This window comes from Rhinolophus sinicus, linkage group LG01 (assembly GCF_036562045.2).
Source record: "Rhinolophus sinicus isolate RSC01 linkage group LG01, ASM3656204v1, whole genome shotgun sequence".
In the NCBI taxonomy this organism is placed as follows: Eukaryota; Metazoa; Chordata; class Mammalia; order Chiroptera; family Rhinolophidae; genus Rhinolophus; species Rhinolophus sinicus.
In genome coordinates, this window is record NC_133751.1 from 152,699,686 (window position 1) to 152,720,140 (window position 20,455).

A 20,455-nucleotide genomic window follows, 5' to 3' on the forward strand; every position below is an offset into this window, starting at 1 on the left:
TTTGTTTGCTTACATATTTCTATTTAACTTCATTATGTCCAAATTTCCTTTTTGGAATTTTTTCATAAGGCAGTTCTGTCTTCATTCATACAAGTTGATCTACAGTCCGCTAAATGCCTTAAAATATAGTGTGCAATTTTCCAGATTCCTCAAATCACCCAAAACCTGAAACACCAAGGCCCTGGTAGTACTGAAATTATGGTATTCTAGACATGAAATCAGTCTGTTGCTTCTTTGGTTGTGTCCCAACACACTGACATACATAGCTCAAAATACCACTGGCCTTTTTAAAGGGCATATCACATTCCAGGGTAATATCAAACTGCTGCCTGGTAGCATTTGTCGTCTCAAAGTAACTCTTTCCAGGATTTTCAAATCCACTGAATTTCTTAGATTGAAATATTTTATGTAACAGAGTTCTCTTAGTTTTCCCTTCTCTATGAATATATAATTAGAAACCCTGAACTCTGGTTTCTTTTCTTTATTCAATACTTATTTTTCATTTTAAAATTATTAATAATTGCTTAAAATAATCTAGATATGTTATCTAAGACGTGTCATCAACCGTCTATTCCCCTTCACACAGATTCTTCCCACTATACCCTCAACACAAACAATTTTGCATCTTCAGCTGCAACACACACTAATAATGACCCCCAGTGCTCCACTCCACCACTTCTGGCTCAATAGTACACACTGTTAATTTACTCTTGTTATCATTTCATTTGATAATGATGGAAATCTTGTAACTTGATTTTGCCAATTTGATGAGTTTTATTCTAAATAGTTTTAAAATTTATGTTCATACTGTGTTAGTATTTACAGGATTTTTTGTTTGTTTGTTTGTTGTTTAGTGTTCTCAGTCTGTCGACTTTTACTAAAAATAATCATTGCAAATAGTAGATGCTCCATGAATATAAAATGACTTTCCTAAAATTCTGCTGAATTCTAAAGGGAGAAGTTAAATTACCGAATTACACAATTTTCGGGACAACAATGACATTTTAAAACTGACTTTATACTAGACCCCTTCATCTATTGTTATGAAATTTTCAAAATATTATAATTTTATTACAGAGGGCTTGGGGGCTGACAAAGTATTGATAAAATATTCAAACATTCAACTATTTCCTCAATAACTTTGAGTTTAGTATTTTGATTAGAGATACAATAAATATCTTTGCACAAAAAAGTACACCTTGTAGAAACTACCACAAAGTCCAAAGACTTAGCCAATTCCTTTTGAAAATGATATATGCTAACTTATATTTTGATTTTAAAGCAAAATATGCTTATTTTAGAGAATTTGTACAAAAATATTTTGGTATATAAAATAAATTATTAATATTGATAATTTTGCTCATGTAGAATTAATGGGGTCATTTTACCATCTTTATTCTTTAATAGTTTTCTTTTTGTTTTATATAATTAGCATGTATTACTTTTATTACAAGAAAAATAAGATGCAATATTCTATTTTTTAAAAAAGAAATTTATAAAGAAGAAAATAGAAATTTCAATTCCATAAAACAGAGATAACTATCACACTAGTTCCAGTGTTTTTTTTTCTCTAAGCAAATACATTTTTTTTTGTTTTCTGTTTTTTGATGAGATCATACTAGATATTTGTATTTACATGGTCCTTTTTTAATGCATCATTATATCCTGAGCTACTTGACATAGAAGTAAATATTCCTTGAAACATTGCATTTCATGGCTTTATAACATCTCATTATTTGCATGGACCCTGATTTATTTAATGATTCTTTAAACACTATGTATGTAGACTGTTTTCAGTTTTGTTTGGGTGGACTTACTCTTCAAAATAGGGAAATAGTTTAGTGGGACTGTCAGTCAAGGGGCCCAGTTCACTAAAGGGATCACATTCATAAACCAAACTGGAGCCATCAGATGCTCATTTCCTTGGATTTTAATCTTAAACCTGAATGAAAATAAACAAATAAACAAATAGGTAAATAAGTAAACAAACAAACAAACAAACAAAAACAGCCTGAAAGCAGTTGAGCAGACTCATCCCAGGAAATAACAGCACCTTGCAAAAACCACCAAAAAGTGCAAAGTCTAGGCTACCTGACCATCACAGCTTTCCTTACTCTTGTCATTTCCAATGTCTAGATTTTAGCTACCCTTCAACTCTGTGAGCTATAACAACATTCTAAGACATTACTTTTAGACTTAAATTAAGTGACTATTTCAGTTCCTTATTGAAACACTTTGAAATTAATTATTTTATTTATAAGTTGCTCATGAATAACCAATATTTTGTCACTTTTCTTACTGGCACAAATAAGAGCCTTAGCATAGTAAACTTATCATAAATTATGAGCATAAACATGACATTACAGGTGTACAAGTGGAATCAATGTCACCACCATTTTTACTTCTGCCTACTTCATTATTCATCATGTCCCTTTAAATACAAACCTAATAAATTGGACTATTAACTAATAAACAGCCAACTCTGTATCATCCAGTGGGAGGAAGGCATGAATAATGAAAATTCACCATTAGTATAACTGCAACAATGTTAACAACAAAAAATGACATCACTTTCAATCTTCTTTGTTCATTATTGTAGCAGTCATAAGTCTAGCCAAAGGCAATTGCTATGGGATGAATTTTGATCCTTTTAACATTCATACATTGAAGCCCTAACCCCTAATAACTCAGAATATGACTGTATGTGGAGATAGAGCCTTTATCTATTTCCAAATAGAGGTGATTAAGGTAAAATGAGGCCATTAGGGGGTCTCTATTACAATCTGACTGGTGTCCTTTATAAGAAGAGGAAATTTGGACACAAAAGAAGACACTAGGGATGCACACACACACACACACACACACACACACACACACACACAGAGAAAAAAACAAAAACATGTGATGATACAACAAGAAGGCTGCCATTGGCATGTCAAGGGAAGAGGCTTCCAAAAAAACCTAACTTGCTACCTAACACCTTGATCTTGGACTTCTAGCCTCCAGACCTGTGAGAAATATATTTCTGTTGCTAAGCTGTCAGTCTGTGGCATTCTGTTACGGCAGCCCCCTCAAGTAAATGCAACAACCAACCCTGTATGAATGAAATTCCTCTATCTCAAGTTCAATGATTTCGATCCAGTGAAGTTTGTGAAACGAAAGCATACTAGCAACATATATCATAAAGAACATGGATAATATTTGTAGATTTTTGGGAAAGCATGTGCCATGCAATAGAGATCTTTCTTAGAAATAACTAGTTATCTTTCTCCAAAAGTATTAGCTCATTACTGAATTATACATCACAATCTTCTTAAATTTCCAGTATTGTCACAAATTAATACGCTTTCAATTATAAGATGATTTTGACATGAAGCTAGGTCAAACAAGTGTGTAACAGTTAAGGGCATATGGGTCACTTTTCTCATACCTCAAAATTATGTGGATTCTCAAGAAATGAGCATCTCACTGCTCTTTTCTTAAGTAAAAAAGTTGTCCCTAGCACCCAGGGTATGAAATTATTGCTAACAGTTATATGCCAAAACACAGATGCACATAAATATGACATGGACAAGATTAACATGACAATTCAATGGGGGAAAGAATAGTCTTTTCAACAAACAGTCCTGGAATAACTGGATATCAACATGCAAAAGAATGAAGTTGGACCCCTACCTCACATTATATACAAAAATTGACTCAAAACGCAACATAGCCCTAAACGTAAGAGCTAAAATTATTAAACTTGTAGAAAAAAAAAAAATAGAACTTTCATGACCTTGAATTAGACACTGACTTCTTATACATGATATCAAAAGCACAAGTGACAGAAGAAAACAATTAAAGCCAAAGATTAAAGATACTTCATCAAAGTTAAAGTGAAGGTTGTAGATGGAGCACCAGAAGGAGGAAGAGGCCGTATGACAGGACAAGGACTTTCTGCCATCTACAGGGATAACATAAGAACAATGATATAAGTTAGATGAGACACTCACGTTTGCTGGAGAGGAACTACAATGTCGGTAGGTAACAGAGAGGGAGTGGGAGCACAGAGCCAGAAAATATAAACAGATAAGCCATTAGAAAGTGAGTTTTGAAGAAACAGAAGTATAACAACAGGTTTAATATAGACAAAAATGAAAGGTAGTGTTTGGATTTTACCTTATTACTCTGAAATCACATTAATATTAATTCATTTGCAAAAAATGATTTGTTCAAACATCTCTGAACTGTACATCACGATTTTCTATGGGGATGATCATATGACCACTCTATGGGGATGCACAGAACAGTTTCTATCCTTAACGTCTTCTCGGGTCTGTACCTCCTCAATTTAGTCATTTCAGGGGGAAGTCCTTAAGGGCAAGCAAGACCAACTGGGTCACTGAAGCTATTTTTATTTTAACTGATGGTTTGTATCAATCTAACCAATGTTTTCTTTAAAATATGGTGTCTTTTAAACACTTTTGAGCCAATTTCACCATATTCTAGGAACAATAGTATTTTTCATAAAATTTTACAAATTGTTAAAACTTTTTTTGTGTGTGAAAATGACTGGTTTAGTTTTTTCTTTTTTCTTTTTACCTAGTAACTTGTCACCATTAAATATGAGACTTAAATTGTTTTTTTATAAAAGCCGGGACAATTAGATCCTAAGCACACTCGCTGAGACACCGCAGATCGTGCTGGTCACCTGTGTGGCCCATTTCCTTCCATTTCTTCAGCTCTCACGATTGCTCACAAGGCAGGTGCCATTCCTCATACCTGAGACACTGTGCCCTTTGGGATCTTTGTGTTTTCTCTGCCCAGAATGCACTTCTTTCACCTCATTCAGATAAAAATCACTTTCAGCAACTCCTTCCTGTCGTTTTCTCTCTGCACGCCCCTCTTGCCCGCCCTTACTATCCTCTTACCCTGCTTTATTTTCTTCCAAATATTTTTAAAGTACTGCTTAGAATAGTGAGTGGCACAGAATAAATGCTATACATCTTTGTTAAATGAAATAATTAATAAATGGGAACCTAGAAACATGGACAAAAGAAAAAGTTGGAAAAGCATAGTTTGGGGGAAATAAACTGGGCTTAACATTTTTCGTGACTACAATTAATCTCAGAATACATCTCCTCCCCACCTCTACACTATACCAACATAATCTAAACAGAGCCCTGAAGTATGTTTACTTGGCTAATCAGAATTTCAAAGGGATGTGATTACTTCACAGCCACAGCCTCATGGACTTTGAGTTGAACATTGCAAGAGCTTCATTTGCTGATTCCCACTCTCCTTCCACCCTCCACTATTGTAATCTCTTTCTCCTCCCGTCCACACCCCCACCCCCCTTCAAGGTAGCTGGGAGATCAGGTCTTGTGCTCTCGGTATTTGCTGGGAGAAAGTGAGGGGTTAGGCTTCTCCAGCTACCCAGCAGGAACATTACCTGGTATGGGCCCCCAGGCTAAATTTTGGAGGGATGCTTTCTTGTGTCAAGCTCATACCAGTGTCAACCCACGAGGACCGCCTGGTCTGTGAAGTACTAGGAGTAACTCCAAACTAGCCCCAGATTTTTCCCTTCCTTGTTTGCAATCCCCAGAAAAAAAGTGCTCTTATGTTTTTCCTCTCTGAATCTTTGGGTTCCTGGAGAGTGTCCTCTACACTAGGAACTAGAATGCTTCTTACTGGACTCCTCTGTGAGATTCCGGAGTTTTCATTTCCTGTTTCAGTGGACATAGAGTTTACTTCTGGGTCTCTAATCTTTCCCTAAACCCTGATCTCTGGTTGGTAATGAAGAATCCTGGCTGAGATCCCCAAGTGCCTTCTTGGATGCTGTATAATTAATTAGGCCTCCAATTGTGCATCCTCTCCCTTCCCATAGATAGAGAATCCTCTAGATTTCTTAAAGGGAAATTGCCCTAGTAAATGAGTCTGCATACATAAAATTTCACAGCAAGTGGGGGCTTTTAGTATTGGCAGCAAAATCCAACAAATTATTTTTACCAGTACGAGCATTCTGGATGCACTGGCTGGCTAAAGAGATATTTGGGGTAACAGACCAACAATGTGAAAAGGGAAGAAAAGAAGCCATCAAATGAGTCGCAGTGAGTTTAATGAAACTATTTCCATTGCTGGGATCATGTGATATAACCAGCCACTGTGCTCTCTTCTAGTGGTTTATAATGTTACCTCACCCTCTCCACGAAATTGTTTTCCCATAAATCTCTGTGGCCATCCTTTCCTGTCTACACATTATGTTCCTAAAATAGACACATCTAAAAATCTCTTCAAGGAGCTCTGTGGAGGAAGGCCTAACTTGCAACACTGCTCCTAGAAGAGGGGTGCAGTGGCTTGAAAGCAATTTAAAAAGCAGCAGCTACAAAGGGGAGGTTTACAGGAGTTTTTCACCATAGTTATTCTGCTTTCAAAATGCACAGATGAGGGGAAAGAATGTGTCAGTCACCCTGTGAATGTGCAGAAGCTCCAAATTGCATCACCCTGGCATGCCAGGTATTGCAGCAAATAGGAAAGGTAAGCTACCCACTGCTCCCGAAGCAGGAAATCACCAACCTCAGCATGGAATTTTCCTATTTCTGTCTGGCACCATCCTCTTGGGATGATTTAAAGTGCTTTATTGAGAAATATGTTCTGTTACTACAGTAGCGCATCAGAAATACCACGTGAACCTGTAAATCCATAGAAAAACCAGCCACATTTTATAAGTGTGATAGCAACAGCGTTTGGCAATTTCCAAGTTTGCTACTGCACCTCAAACATTTAGTGACAGGCACATATGGACAGAACATTTCTCTGCTTTGCATTTAACCATTTCAGACATGTGAAAAAGCACCTATCACCACTCTGTTTGGACTGACTTGTTAAAGAGGAGTGAATAAGTGAAGGGAACAAAAAGAAATATGAGAAGTTAACGTGGTGGAGGTGGGGGTGGGGGGTTCGTGTCTTTAAACACATGCCTCAAACAGGTAGGAGAGAAGGAATACATAGTGAAAAAGCCTCACGTTCACCTAGACATTTCTCGTGCCATTTGGAAAAGCAAGACGGTTCACACTGGGAACCCAACAGCATCTGCAGTATCATTGCTGATAGTGACCTCTGTGTAATTAAAAGTAACTCAATATTTCCCATTTGGCGCTCCGTGGAAGAAGGGATTCTTGCCCACTTCCCTCAAGCTCCTTTATGAGCGTAGTTCAATGAGAGTTAGGGGGAATAAACCCTTGTCCCCCTCTTACCCAAGCCATGAGACATTTCTCCGGAAAAGGCCAGCCTCTGCCTGGGGAGGCTGGACACCCCTGCGATGCTAGGCTCCAGCAGCAGCCCCCCTGCCTTCTCTTCCTGGGGTTAACACTGAGATCTCATTTTTGCTCCCTCCTTAGGAACACTATGACCTCTATTCAAAGCTAGCTAGTTCAGTTCTATTGCACCAGTGAAGGAGGGGGGCTTCGAAAGGAGACTTTGAATAGGACGAAGACAAGCAAAGGCAAGAACTGGCCAGGTGCCAAGCTATTTCAGGCCAAAGAATCCCATCTTGTATCAAAACGCTGAACTGCAAAACAAACCTGATTTCAGTTCGTGAAGGTTGAGAGAGGAGGGGGGAGGGGAAAGGGAGGAGAAGGGGAGGAGAAGAGAGGGAGGAGGGGGTCAGTTGGTCCGAATTCACAGACAAAAATGGACTTCCTGATCTGCCCAAACTGTATTTCCACGGGCTCTTTTTCCAAAGCAATAACTGGAATGAATATGCCTAACATCGCGACGAAAGAATCCGATGGCTTACCTGATAAAAAGGAAAATTACCCATCTGCAATGAGGAGCTGCATCTCCCAAAGACCGGATGATAACGTGCCTTCAGTTGCAATTGTTCAGATTCCTTCTCGCAAAAGGTGAGCAAGTATTTACAAGGGCTGCAGTCTCACTGGGGCAGAACACACATACACAAACACACACACGCGCACACATACACACATGCACCAGAGACCTCTGCAGTATCCTCTCGGCTTCATCCTCGCCTCACTCTATGGTACCTAACACAAATCAGCAAATAGCTTGTTAAAAAAAAGTCGAGGCAGCACCTTACATTATATCGCCATCTAGTGGCCAAACATTAAATATTTTTTCATCCAGCCAGTTTGTATTCTTTCTGAACCTCTTCTCAGCCTACTTGTTTCCCTTCTTACCTTTGGCTCTCTTATTATTGCTTCCTCTTGTTTCTCCTTCATTCCCAATTGTTCTATCATATAAAACACCCAATGACTCAAATATGAAAAAGTTTAAAACTAAATATCTTCAAGTTTAGCGAATAACTTCAGTGTTGTTTCTGTATTTTATTTTGGTTTAAAAGTAGTCCTTTATTCCCATTATGAATCATTGTTGTCTTTACAAATTGCAGAATTTGTGAATAAAACTTTATTTGTCTTTTTATTTCACCAGAAGAAAACTGGTCGTCATTTATGACAGATCTATGGCTTTCCATTGGGGATCTACTCAAAATTTTTATGATTTTCAATATTGTGTTTAAATAATAGGTTCTGTATTATAGTGAACACCTCAGAGTGAGAAGATGTGAGTTTTTCTTTGAATTCAACACTAATTAGCATGTGCCTTTTAGCAGGTAATTGAACTTTTCTATGAAAACTTACATGTTCCCATCTTCATCTGTACTTAGCAGTTAAAGATTATCTTCCTATTCTAAATGTCTACGGTTTTACTATCTTTTACCACAATATGTTTCCCCATCTTGTGGACATGACTTAAAGCTTAATTGCAATAATATGTTTTAGTAAGCACATTTGGAATCCAATTAAGTATTACCTCTTGATAGAATTATGAAAGCCATATATACATCAGGTTTTCGTAAGACAATGGAGAATCCATGTGAAACTATTTATAACTCCAGGAACTGAAAGTAGAGCTTTCTATATTATATACTGCACTTTAAAACTGAAACAGTCTTTAACATTTGGTCATGCATAAACTCACAATTAACTATGTGGTGATTGGTCATTTGCAGTAGTTCACAGTAAATATTTCACCCTTGTTTTCTACCCAAAACGCATTGTTGATAACTATCATTCCATGTGCTTTACCATTTATTAAATGACATCACCTTTAATATTTTCTTTTTCTGTTCCTTACTACAGGACTGTATGATAGTGACAATCCATAATATTATAGTTATTCTATTGTACAGATGAGTGTTCTGAAGCTCTCTGAGCCGTATCAATAAGGCTCAAGCTCACGCATACAGCTTGGAAAACAATAAAAACTAAGGCTTTTAGTCCCAAAATCCATTTTTCTTTGCAACATACTCTAAAGCCCACCTTTCTTTCCCTGTTTTAGAATCACAAGAATGTAATTTTTATTTCTATGTTTGCAAAGCTTTTACTAACCCTTATTTATAAATTACTCATGGGCCTATCTTCTCATTTATAAAACAAAGAAATTGGGTAATCATTTTCAGTTCCAACTCAAAAATCCTATACTTTTGCAAAGCCCAGTCAAGGTAGCATGAACATGTTAATTAAAGTTCGTCAGTGTCTGGGAAACGGTGTTGCTCAGTCTGTGATAGAGTCCAGGAAATATTGAAAGGAGCCAGAGAGACAGGTGAGCAATATTTGGTAAATAATTACCAGGATGTAGAGATGAAGAAGAAGTGGAAAATATGTGAACTAACATGCAGTATTTTTTTTTAAAATTTCAGACTAACATATTCTATATGAGTAGTACTCCTGGTTTAGACATATATGCATAAAAATATGAACACCTCTGGCCACATACTTCAGTGCCTTCTAATTGCCTATTATAGGGCCCAATTTTTTGAGTGTCTGCTCATAACATTCCTCTCTACTGCTCTCCCTGTCTGATCCCCAGCAATGAGCCTGTGCTCCTGGTTACAGAGGAACAGAGCAGAAGAGGGTGTCTGAACATCTGACTTAGTCGAAGAGAACTGCTGCTTGAGATGCTGGCAGCTGTAGGGTCCAGCTTTCCTCACAATGCAGACTCAGGACCAGGTGAGCCAGGGCGTGAGGAAAGAAATCATCTAGGTATGGAAGAAGTGGTGACAAAAGACAGAGCCATCAAACTCCCAATGACCTCCTCTGTCCAGCTACTGTCCTTCCCAAGACCTAGATACTTTTCTGACTTGAGGTTCCATGATAGACACAAATTAACTCCTTTTATGCTTAGCTGAACTTGGTTTCTGTTATTCTGTGGAGTCCTAACCAGTTCACCCACTGCAGGAATCCAAACGCTTTAGCCCTTGAAAGCTATCAAATGCTGCTTATAGTCTGGGCATGTGGCACTTCATTTATTCACTTCTTTGAGCTCCTGCTACATGCCAGTCACTTTTCCAGAAACTGAGGTTATATCAGTGAACAACCCAGATCAACATGCTTCCACTGGTGTTTACTCTGACACTAAGCAAATGGAAAGACAAGATGCTTTACATGATAGCAGATGGATAGTACATTGTGGGGAGGGCAGTTATCACTTTGTGAGGAGTGTAAATGTTTAACCATTACATTGTTTTGTACACCTGCAACTAATAAAAAAAAGAAAGACACGCTGCTTTCAATGCATACTCCACCCTTCCACCTCTCTATCTTTGCTCACGATCTTCAATTTTCTTGACAGCCCTTCCTCCCATCTATACATGGAAAATTCTACCAATATTTTTGGTCACATATTTTTTTTTCTAACGTCTTCTTTGCTTCCTCAGTAGCTATAATCTTTTTTCTTTTCTTAATTACAGAACAACTTCACGTTTTATATTGTGGAATATTACAACTTATTTGTTAAGTTGAAAGCATTAGGCATAAGAGAAAAAAAAAAGACTGGTCTGGTACAGACTCTGAAAAAAATAGGCCAACATCTTTCCCATTGCACAATAAGTATGTTTCATGAATGAATATCTTGTCATTCCGTACACAAGACATTTCATTCAGAAATGTCTAGTCAGAGCTAAAGGAGTTTATAAAAAATGGTAACTTTACATATTCTTCATATAAGACCTGGCATGAAAGCAAAATATGAGGTTCTTGTTAAATTAGTGTAGTACTCAATTAAAATCTATTATTCATAAAAGTTGGCAAAAGATAAATTAAAGTGAAACACTCTAATGTGCTACCTTATAAGGTTATTGCATTTGTCCCCTTTGACCTTGTGCTAAGAATTTTATGTACATATCTTATTCACTTCCCAAATTATAAACTCCCCATGGAACTAGTTCTGCACTTTATTTATCCTTGTGCAGCAAGTTAATTTACTGAGATATAATTTTCTCTGTTACATCTTTCTCACTGTTATGGTTCCAGTTTCAAAGAATGAAAAGGTAACTTTCTTTCTTTTCCTCCCACCCTTAATGCTAGCCATTCCAGAAAATCCTCTGTAACCTTATCGCAGAGGTGGAAAGAATATACTGGTCATTTCCTATGTGGCAATGCTTCTTCAACCTGTGAATACATGGACGTGCTAACCCGGCTAAGATGCTTGGGCTGTGCCTTTCCTATGAGGGAATTTCTAACAAGGCAAAGAGAATGAAAGCAAATGCTGTCCTATATTTTTTGCGTAGTTCTCTACATCATGAGAATTAGATTGTTACTTTGGTGTGGCTCTGTTGGGGCCTAGTGGCAGCAGTTCACTGCTCAATGCCCAAAAGAGAAAGGGAATGTTGTAGTGGGACATCATCACTGTCAGTAAATATTGGGTATTAAAGAGGAAGAGAGGTCACTCAGATGGAAAAATCTGCACCAGGTCTTTTTGACTCAGTTCTAAGACAGGAGAATCCCCTGTTGTGATTAGTACTTGGAAAGACAGCTCAACATCAGAAGGCCAAAGAATCCATGTGGTTAATCTCAGAATACTATTGAATATTTTCTTGTGTGGAAAATACAGGAAATTTGTTACCAAAACATTCGCCCTAATTTCCATCTCTTGGGAGTTCTGAACATCTTGTCCAGCTGCCTTATGAAAAAAGTTACCTCAGTTAACTTGTGGCCTGGCCGGCTGACGGGGGTCATCCTTGATCGTTGGCCAACAGTTTCCCAAAGTAATGGTCAGATCATTATGTTTTGAGTTTTGGATTCCTTTGCTCAGAATTATAAATGAAATATGATTTTTAAAGCAGAAATGTTTATAGATTCTCTAGTAATTTGTTTGGGAATTTGGCTCACCTAGTGACATGAAGCTAGCTCCTTCCTGGGGAAAAGGAGTTGGGATGCTCGTATCTAGAGTTAAATCTGGGCAGTGGTCTGATCTTAGGATGGTGTCCCAGAAAATATAATGGGGATACCACTCAAGCTGTGTGTGGTGGCAGGTGTTCTGATGGAGTGGTGAGTGATTGCAACGTGGACAGCAAGTCCCCGCGCCAGAATTTGAACCCAGACCCTATGATTCTAAATACCTAGGACCACTGTATTCACTTTATTACCTGGCTTCAAATCCTGGCTTTGTTGGGAAAATGGAACTCACTTCTAAAGCACTGTACTGATGTGATCCCACAGTAAACATAATTTACCACCTCAGAATTTTGCTTTTGTAGATGTGAATTTCCCAGTACATTTTTTTTTTTTTTTTTTGGTTTATGCCGCATTCTGCAAAGATTTACTACCAATGCCTTGCTCTTCCCCAAGCATTTTCTAAAAACAGGGCCTTTAGTTGCTACTATTTTAGAAATAGAAAACATTTCCTAGCAGAAAATGATGAACTCTTTTCTTTTCAGGTTAATTTGTCATTTTGAAAATGAGCCAGAAATGAATGTGGAATTTACCTGTTATTTGATTTTTAAAAATGCAGAAACTGCAATTAAGAACCCTCTTTTAGGACTAGAGCCAGCTAGTTTTACAGCAAGTTTAAAGTTGCAATTTCTTCATAGCACAAAGTTGGCCTATTGGTTTCAGAATATTTTGTAGCTACTAGAAGGTAAACGTTTGAAACTGTGGTAAAGTCCATCTGCCACTCACACACACACACACACACACACACACACACACAATAAGCTATTTTATCAAACATGATATAAAAATATTTGGGGACCCCCAACTTGAATTTACTGAATCAAAACTGTTACAGGCCTGTGATTTTTCACTCATAAATTGCCATTTTTAAAATCACCTACAATGTATTGAGCCTAAATAATTGGATTTGTTTTTCTACTGATTTTATTCTAAAATGTTTCTCAAGTGTCTATAATCAGTGTGTCTGTGGACACAAATATTTAATGTTCTATAAAAAGTTTCTTTAAAAAAGCATTAAAATTACTCTTGATTCTCTCTCTAGTAGTGGAGGAGAATGAATAGTAAGGGTTTTTCTTACCTCACCACAATGCTATGTTTTAAAGAGAGAGGGGGGAGGAAGGTTGTAGGATCATGATGGATATCAGGTCGTCCTGTCTCCCCATGTCTTCCCCACCATTCCACCCAAAGCAGTGAAAGCCAGAATTTAATTATAAATCCAGAGGAGATCACTTTCACAGATGTAGTTACTTCTTGTTGGAACATTCACTACAATTTCCTTTCAATTACATAAGCAGCCATTGGTGTTGGAGAAGGAAATAATGGTATTCCTAAACCAAATAAATAGGTTTTATGGATTAGACACAGTAATATACAAACCTGATTTCTCAAAGGGGAATTAAGTATGAGAATGTAAGGGATCTAATGAGGTCAGCATTGAAATATTGGTTTAAAATGAATATTAAATTACAAAACTACTTTTTGTCACTTCATATAATTATTCTTCTATTATATAACCATCCCAGCAATATTTTAAAAAAAAAACTTTATCATTTTTCAGGATATACATATGAGGTGTGATCAAATAATGCGGTGAATGTTTAAATAAAAAGATTTATTACGGCAAAAGACACATCGCTATTAATTCCCCTCAAAATACTCCCCCTTGCTTTGAACACACTTATCCCATCATTCTTGCCATTTTCTGAAGCAGTTCAGGAAGTCCTCTTTCATGAGTGTATTTAGTTGTGCTGTCATGATTGCTTCAATATCCTGAATCATTTTTACTTTGGGGGAAGAGCCAGATGTCGCATGGTGCCAGATCCAGTGAATAAGGTGGATGGGGACACACTGTAATGTTTTTATTTGACAGAAATTTTCATATACCAGAAGTGAAGTGTGACAGTATTGTCATGATGGAGGATGATTTACGGCACACTTTAAAACACCCCTTCTCTCAACCATAGCTCACACCCCACTGACTGCACCAAACAAGTTGAAACAGTGTCACACACTGTTACTAAGGTTTAACACATGGCTTCCTGTATTGAAGATCCCTGACTTTCTGTTGGATGGCACTTGGCAGCAGCATTTACTGTATTTTGTGATCACATGGAAAGTTCTGTGTCACACATCACTCTGGTATGGCAATTTCTGTCAAATAAATAATTATGGTGTGTCCTCATTTACCTTAAATTGTGGATCAGGCACCCTGCGACTTCTGGCTTTTCCCCAAAGTCAAAATGACCATGAAATGTAAACATTTTTAATCAATTCAGGACATTAAGGCAGCCATGACAGTGCAACTAAAGACACTCACGAAAGAGGGCTTCCAGAACTGCTTCAGAAGATGGGAAGAATGATGGGATAAATGTGTTCGAAGCAAGGGGTTGAGTATTTTGAGGAGGATTAATGGCAATGTGACTTTTACTGTAATAATTTTTTTTAAACACTCACCATATGTTTGATTACATCTCATACATCAAATCATTTGTGTTATACACCTAAAACTAATATATCATATGTCCATTATATCTCAATTAAAAAAAATCACTTCAGTGTTCTGTATGAATTTCCAGCTTGAAAACCTTTTATTATTTGGGGGCCTGGTTTGCTTTTGGTCTTTGTTCTTTAGCTAAAGTGTAAGAGTACGCTATCAATATTCACTGAGGATGGCATCAATGTCGTTTTTCACAACAACAGACTCTTTGCCTTTCCCTAAATAAGTCAGGAGCCATCACACCTTCATTACTTTGCTTCCTTCATTTCCTCTGCTGGGAGATCTTCTATTTTCTGGCTACATCCCCTCCACCCTTTATCTGTGCACCTCCGCACCACCTGAATCCACCCCCTAATCTCTTTGAGAGCAAGAACTATGCCTTATTCGTTATTTTATTCCCCAAACATATCCCAGTGCTTGTGGTTGAATTGAGGTGTTTTCTGAATATGAACTGATGACATCTGCTGACTACTGATGAATCAAAATTCCAGAATAAAATTCCATGAAAACAGGTATGTTGGACAAAATACTTTTTTAAACCTTGTAAAACAGAATGTCAACTGACATAAATCTTTACAACTGCTTTATGGAGATGATAATCATTGAGGAATTGTGGAGCTGGAAATTTCTCTGAGATCATGCAGATAAGTATTCTTATTTTGGATATGAGGAATGATGTCAAGAGGAGTGATGTGACTTGCCCAAGGTCACATAGCTTGTTTTGTACCACAAAAGTCCATTCAAATTTTTTCCACCATCTAACTATGAAGGAAACTAATATTGAGTAGGTGCATCAGCACATAAGAAGCAAAATGGAAGTGAGTGGAAAATTTCTAGAAATGCCACAATTGATTTTCACTCATGTTTTGACAGAGAGATGGATGTGATGGCATGTATGATTGCAGTTACTATTAAAAAAGGTGATGGACTAACCAACATTGGTTTTAGCAAAGGATAAAGGAAGTGACCGTCCTTCAGCCAAGCTCCCCATACTGATCTTAAGTATTAACTGCGAAGGGTTCATGCTCAAGGGCATGAGCACCAGGTTCTCAGAGTATAATGCTGACGGCTTTCAGGAATATAGGCCTAAAGAGAGCGCCAGGAAATATGCAGGAAGCAAATGGTCTGAAGTTCTAGAATTTCTTTGAGAGACCAAAATGTAATCTAAAAATCTATTTTCTATTTCTTTAGGATCATAAACCATATTTATATGATAGCTGTCTTTCATATATGGAAACAAAATTTAATATTTCACATGCTTCAGTTTTATGCCTCTTTCTTTAAATACATAAAGTCTTCATACAGCTTTGACTCTTGAAACAAGATCAAAGTACATCACAGTATTGAAAGCATTATGTACTACTGCCACAGGAAGATAAAGAGAGAAAAGAAACACAAATGTAAATTTTTAGAAATGCATGAACAATCATAAACTAAATTTCTGTGCTGGGTTCTGTTCTGTGGTTACATCTGCTCTTTCCCATCCTCCTAAGTCAGTTAAACATTATGCTTGAATTTTTTTTTTCTTCATGGTCTATTTCATGTAGCAATTTCCCCCCTTTGCAAAGAAGAGTCAGTCAATCTAGTGCTAGGAAAAATATTGTTGATTACTTATTGAAACCCAGATAGTAGTTTGCCATTTTAATATATCTTTAAATCAACTACATCATTCGTCTACGTATTGAAGACATTTAATTAGATTTTTATGAAGAGGACTGTCTTTAAAGTAAATAGCTGACATTTATAAAGACAACTCTTTATTTACAGAATAAAAGTGAACTTTGCTATAACTTAGCAAAAGCAAACATGTCGTTCCTGTTCTCTTAAAGGATTCTTACCAATGTCTTTTTCCTTTCATGTTCAAAGGCAGAAAGCCATCAACTTTACCAAGAGCACAGCAAAGCTGTCTGTAATGTGTGCGCATGTCATGAAAATTAGGTGCTGCCATGTTTCTCTGGGAGATTAACACCCTTCACATATCCCTAAGCAGTTTCAAATCTTCAGAAATCAATTCCCAAACTCACACCAACCACATATGATTACATGTCTTCTGCTCTCTCACTTTGGGAAAAGCAAGAATTCTATTGTGGGCTAAATAACAGACAGAGGTCATTCAGGGCCCACTTCAATGTTTCATACTCTTTAGAAGATACTGCCACATTTAAGTGGGGAAGACTCAAGCAGAACTAGATGATAAATACATTTAGCCCAGTTCTCCTAGAATGCCATGAAAATTTTGCAGCCCATGAACTGAGTCACTACTTCTGGAATTGTTCTTATTCATATTGGACAGCACAGCACTAGATCCACATCAGGGATCACTTAGGACTTGGGTGTGGGAGAGAGGTGCTAGGCAGCTGCACTCCATGCCTATGGGAAGTCTCCTGCACCTGGTCTTCTGTAGTTGGATGAAAGACAAGCATATTTCTTTGCTCATTGTGGAATGGTGAAATGACAAAAATACTTCATCTTAATGTTTTCCATGGCACTTGATACGTAAGAAAGTTCAGAAACCAATATACTTCTTTCCATGTTCCACTCAGTCTCTTTGAAAGACTTTTACCTTTTGGTTGTTATCGTCACATTAAAATAATCTATATTGTTCTCTCTGTGGGGAAGAGCAGGCTGGATAAGCAGGAAAGGGCTCTTTCTGGGTCTGTACCTCTTTAACTAACACACATGATATGATCAATTACCTTTCTGATCCCCTTACTCGTTCTGCAACTAAGCAAATATAGAATGTGGATCTTTCCATGACGTCAGAGATGATAAAACTCAGAAATTATCTGCCCTGCTTCACATGGCACTTGCTTCTAAGACTCTATCTATCTATCTATCTATCTATCTATCTATCTATCTATCTATCTATATATTTCAGCTGTTTGTTCATGTCCTAGCTTCCCCTTTCTGCTTTCCTATTTTCCCCTCTGCTCCCCAAGACAGTAGTACCTTTATCCATCTTTTCATCTGTCCAGAATCTCCTCTCTAAGACGTCACAACAGAGCTACCTTTCCATGAAACATCTAAAGCTTTAAAATTGCACCTCTGATTCAGTCAAGATCCTGGCAGGAAACAGATGGTACACACAAAAGGGGTTAAATGAAAATAATTTAATGAAGAAACTATTTACTAAGTAGGGTACGATGGTTGGCGAAGCACCCAGGAACCAGCCTTAAAGAGAGCCAACACCGCCCTTGGGTCTTAACAAGCAAATTATGGAACAGTGGCACCAGATTCCAGTGAGCACTGGAGGTTTGGAAGACCCAGCAGAAAGTTTGCCAGAGAAGAATGCAGCCACTCCTTTAGGAGTGGTGGGAGAGGCCCTCCAATCTTCTATGAATGTCTACATTAGGCAAAACCCCAAGGAATCAAGAAGATTATATCTAACCATGGAAGGTGGCTCCCAGATTGTATCTAACCATGGAAGGTGGCCTTTGGAGGCTGAGGGTCTTTCCAGCCCCGAGTGCCACTTCTACCTGGCATTTCACTCCCACCAGTCCCTTCCTTGAACCTGTCTTCTGCAGCTCCTGCCAGGCCAGTGCCTCTGCCATGACTGCAGTGCTTGCTGGGCTCTCGAACACTGTTCCCTCCATGTGCACATTTAGTTTTGTCCACATTTTCATGTCCCTAGGTGCCTCATCATCTTGTTTTGGGTCCCTTAAACCTACTCTGTGTATAGTCTCTTTATTTACACTGTCCTGGGTAAACTTCCATTCTTTTGCAAGCTTAGGGAGGATGACTGGCAAGTTCTACCCGATGTGTAGGGCTGGTGGGAAGAGGGAAAAGGACTGCATCCCAACGTATCTTTACAAAACACTCCTTTCTATTTGCTTTGAAGAACAAACACATGAATTTGAAGTATTTTACAGAGATAAACAACATCTCTACGATATGAGATTGTGTTTAACACCTTAACTGTTAGCACGGTTGGTACTCAGAAATAAATAGACTGACATTCAAATATCACTATTTTCAAATCAACTCTAAAAATGATTTGAGAGGAATAATAATTAATATATGCCAGGACCTTGAAACCTCACAGCAATCTCATGAAATATATACTGACATTATTATCACAACTTTATATAAGGAAAGCGAGACTCAGAGTAGTTGAGTAACTTGGCCCAGATCACACGGTAAGATGATTAAGTGTGGTTTTGAAACCAGCAATCTGTCTCCAAAGTATCTAATCTTATTATAAGTTCATACTGTCTTGTTTTATATAAAACTCTATAATATCACATTACTAAGTCATGGTGGTAAGTCTGTGGGATCCAAGTTTAAAGGCAAACATGTGGGAGATGATACAAGTATCCCTCAGTGGGCTAGATTATGCAACATTATGGTCACAAGTATGCAATGAAGGAAAGGCATTTCTACATGTGGCCAAGCCAAGACAGTTCATAGGTGTACAGTAGATGTACAGCCTGATTTCTGTTAACGTGTTGGGGGTTAACAGAACCCTTCCCTTCTACCAAGGATGCAGCTGTGGCAGGATGGGAAGGTGGCAGATGGCAGCTCTTCCTTCTCACTTGCTTTGGATTCTTCAATCTTCCACAGAATGTGAAAGAATGTCACTATGTTTGGAAATACTCCCACTGAGTCAACAAATAAACTAAATACGTGAGGAGTGCAAAGGAGAAGCTTGCTTCAGTCTGGCAAAGCATTAGCTTCTAGAAGTCTGCATTTGTTACACATGGAGAAGCTCAAAAAGCACAACTGCTGATCATGGACATTTGACAGTAAGATTGCTTTGGCAAAGCTACATGTTGCAAACATTATACTTAATGAGCTGTTTTTCTCAGCTTGGTTTTCTAAAAACAAGCACTTTCTGGCTCTGCTTGATGTGTGTGTGTGTGTGTGTGTGTGTGTGATATTTGTGTGATATTTGTGTGAAGACACAAACCACACAAAAATACCATACTTTCTAACTTTTAAAGCCTTGCTTTTCAAAGTGTGGCAGTGGACTCCCAGCATAGGCATCTTTTAGGAGCGTGTGGGAATGCAGAATCTTGGGCTCTGATCCTCCCTGCTAAAGCAGAATGTGCATTTTCATAAGATCCCAAGGTGAGTCCTGTGCACATTCAAGTTTGAGAAACAGTATTGTTGGCAATTACCTTCACGGCTGGCCTCAGCTCCCTAAGAATACCCACATCTCTCTGCTCCCAGAACATATAAATCAGCCACTGTCCTTCTCACCATTCCCTAAGCATGCCCACCCATTTTTAGAAGGGGTGCTTGTACCACTGAGTCAGGTACCTACCTCTTCCCTTCTACCAAGAAAACTCCTCACTTACGCTTTAAGTAACATTTCGAGTCAGTTGTCCTTTGTGGACCTTTAAGAAAAAATTAACTTTCCAGTTTCTCTTCTCCCAGGCCCATCACTGTTAACAATGTGTTTTGAAACTTTTTGAAATTTTTTGTGTATATCCAAGCATCTGAAATATGCTTTATATATATTTTTTCATAAATGACAGTATATATGTGTGTGTGTGTGTGTGTGTATAAATATATATATATATATATGCCTTGTATAATATGATTTACATAATATATCTCGAATATCTTACCTGTTGTTACTTAAAGTATTTTGGTATGAATTTAGATAGATATACCAAAAGTTATTTAATCAGTCCTCAAATGATAAACACTTATTTTATTTCCATGTTCTTAAAAAAATTTTTTTGTTATTTCAAAAAATGCTGGTGTTAAACGTCACTTC

The 20,455-nt window shown here is 37.7% G+C and overlaps 1 protein-coding gene across 10 annotated transcripts in view; it reads right to left on the bottom strand.

Annotated features, from left to right (window-relative positions):
* The window catches only part of SCN1A (sodium voltage-gated channel alpha subunit 1), a 131,402-nt gene that overhangs the window by 103,643 nt on the left and 7,304 nt on the right, over window positions 1–20,455 (bottom strand). For 8 of the 10 annotated variants that reach the window (XM_074337352.1, XM_074337349.1, XM_074337338.1 and 5 more), the window contains exon 1: window positions 7,781–8,032. The exons of the other annotated variants lie outside the window; for them this stretch is intronic. The gene's annotated coding sequence lies outside the window, so the exon portion shown is untranslated. Of the gene's footprint in view, window positions 1–7,780; window positions 8,033–20,455 lie in introns of those variants that run through there. 10 annotated transcript variants of the gene reach the window in all.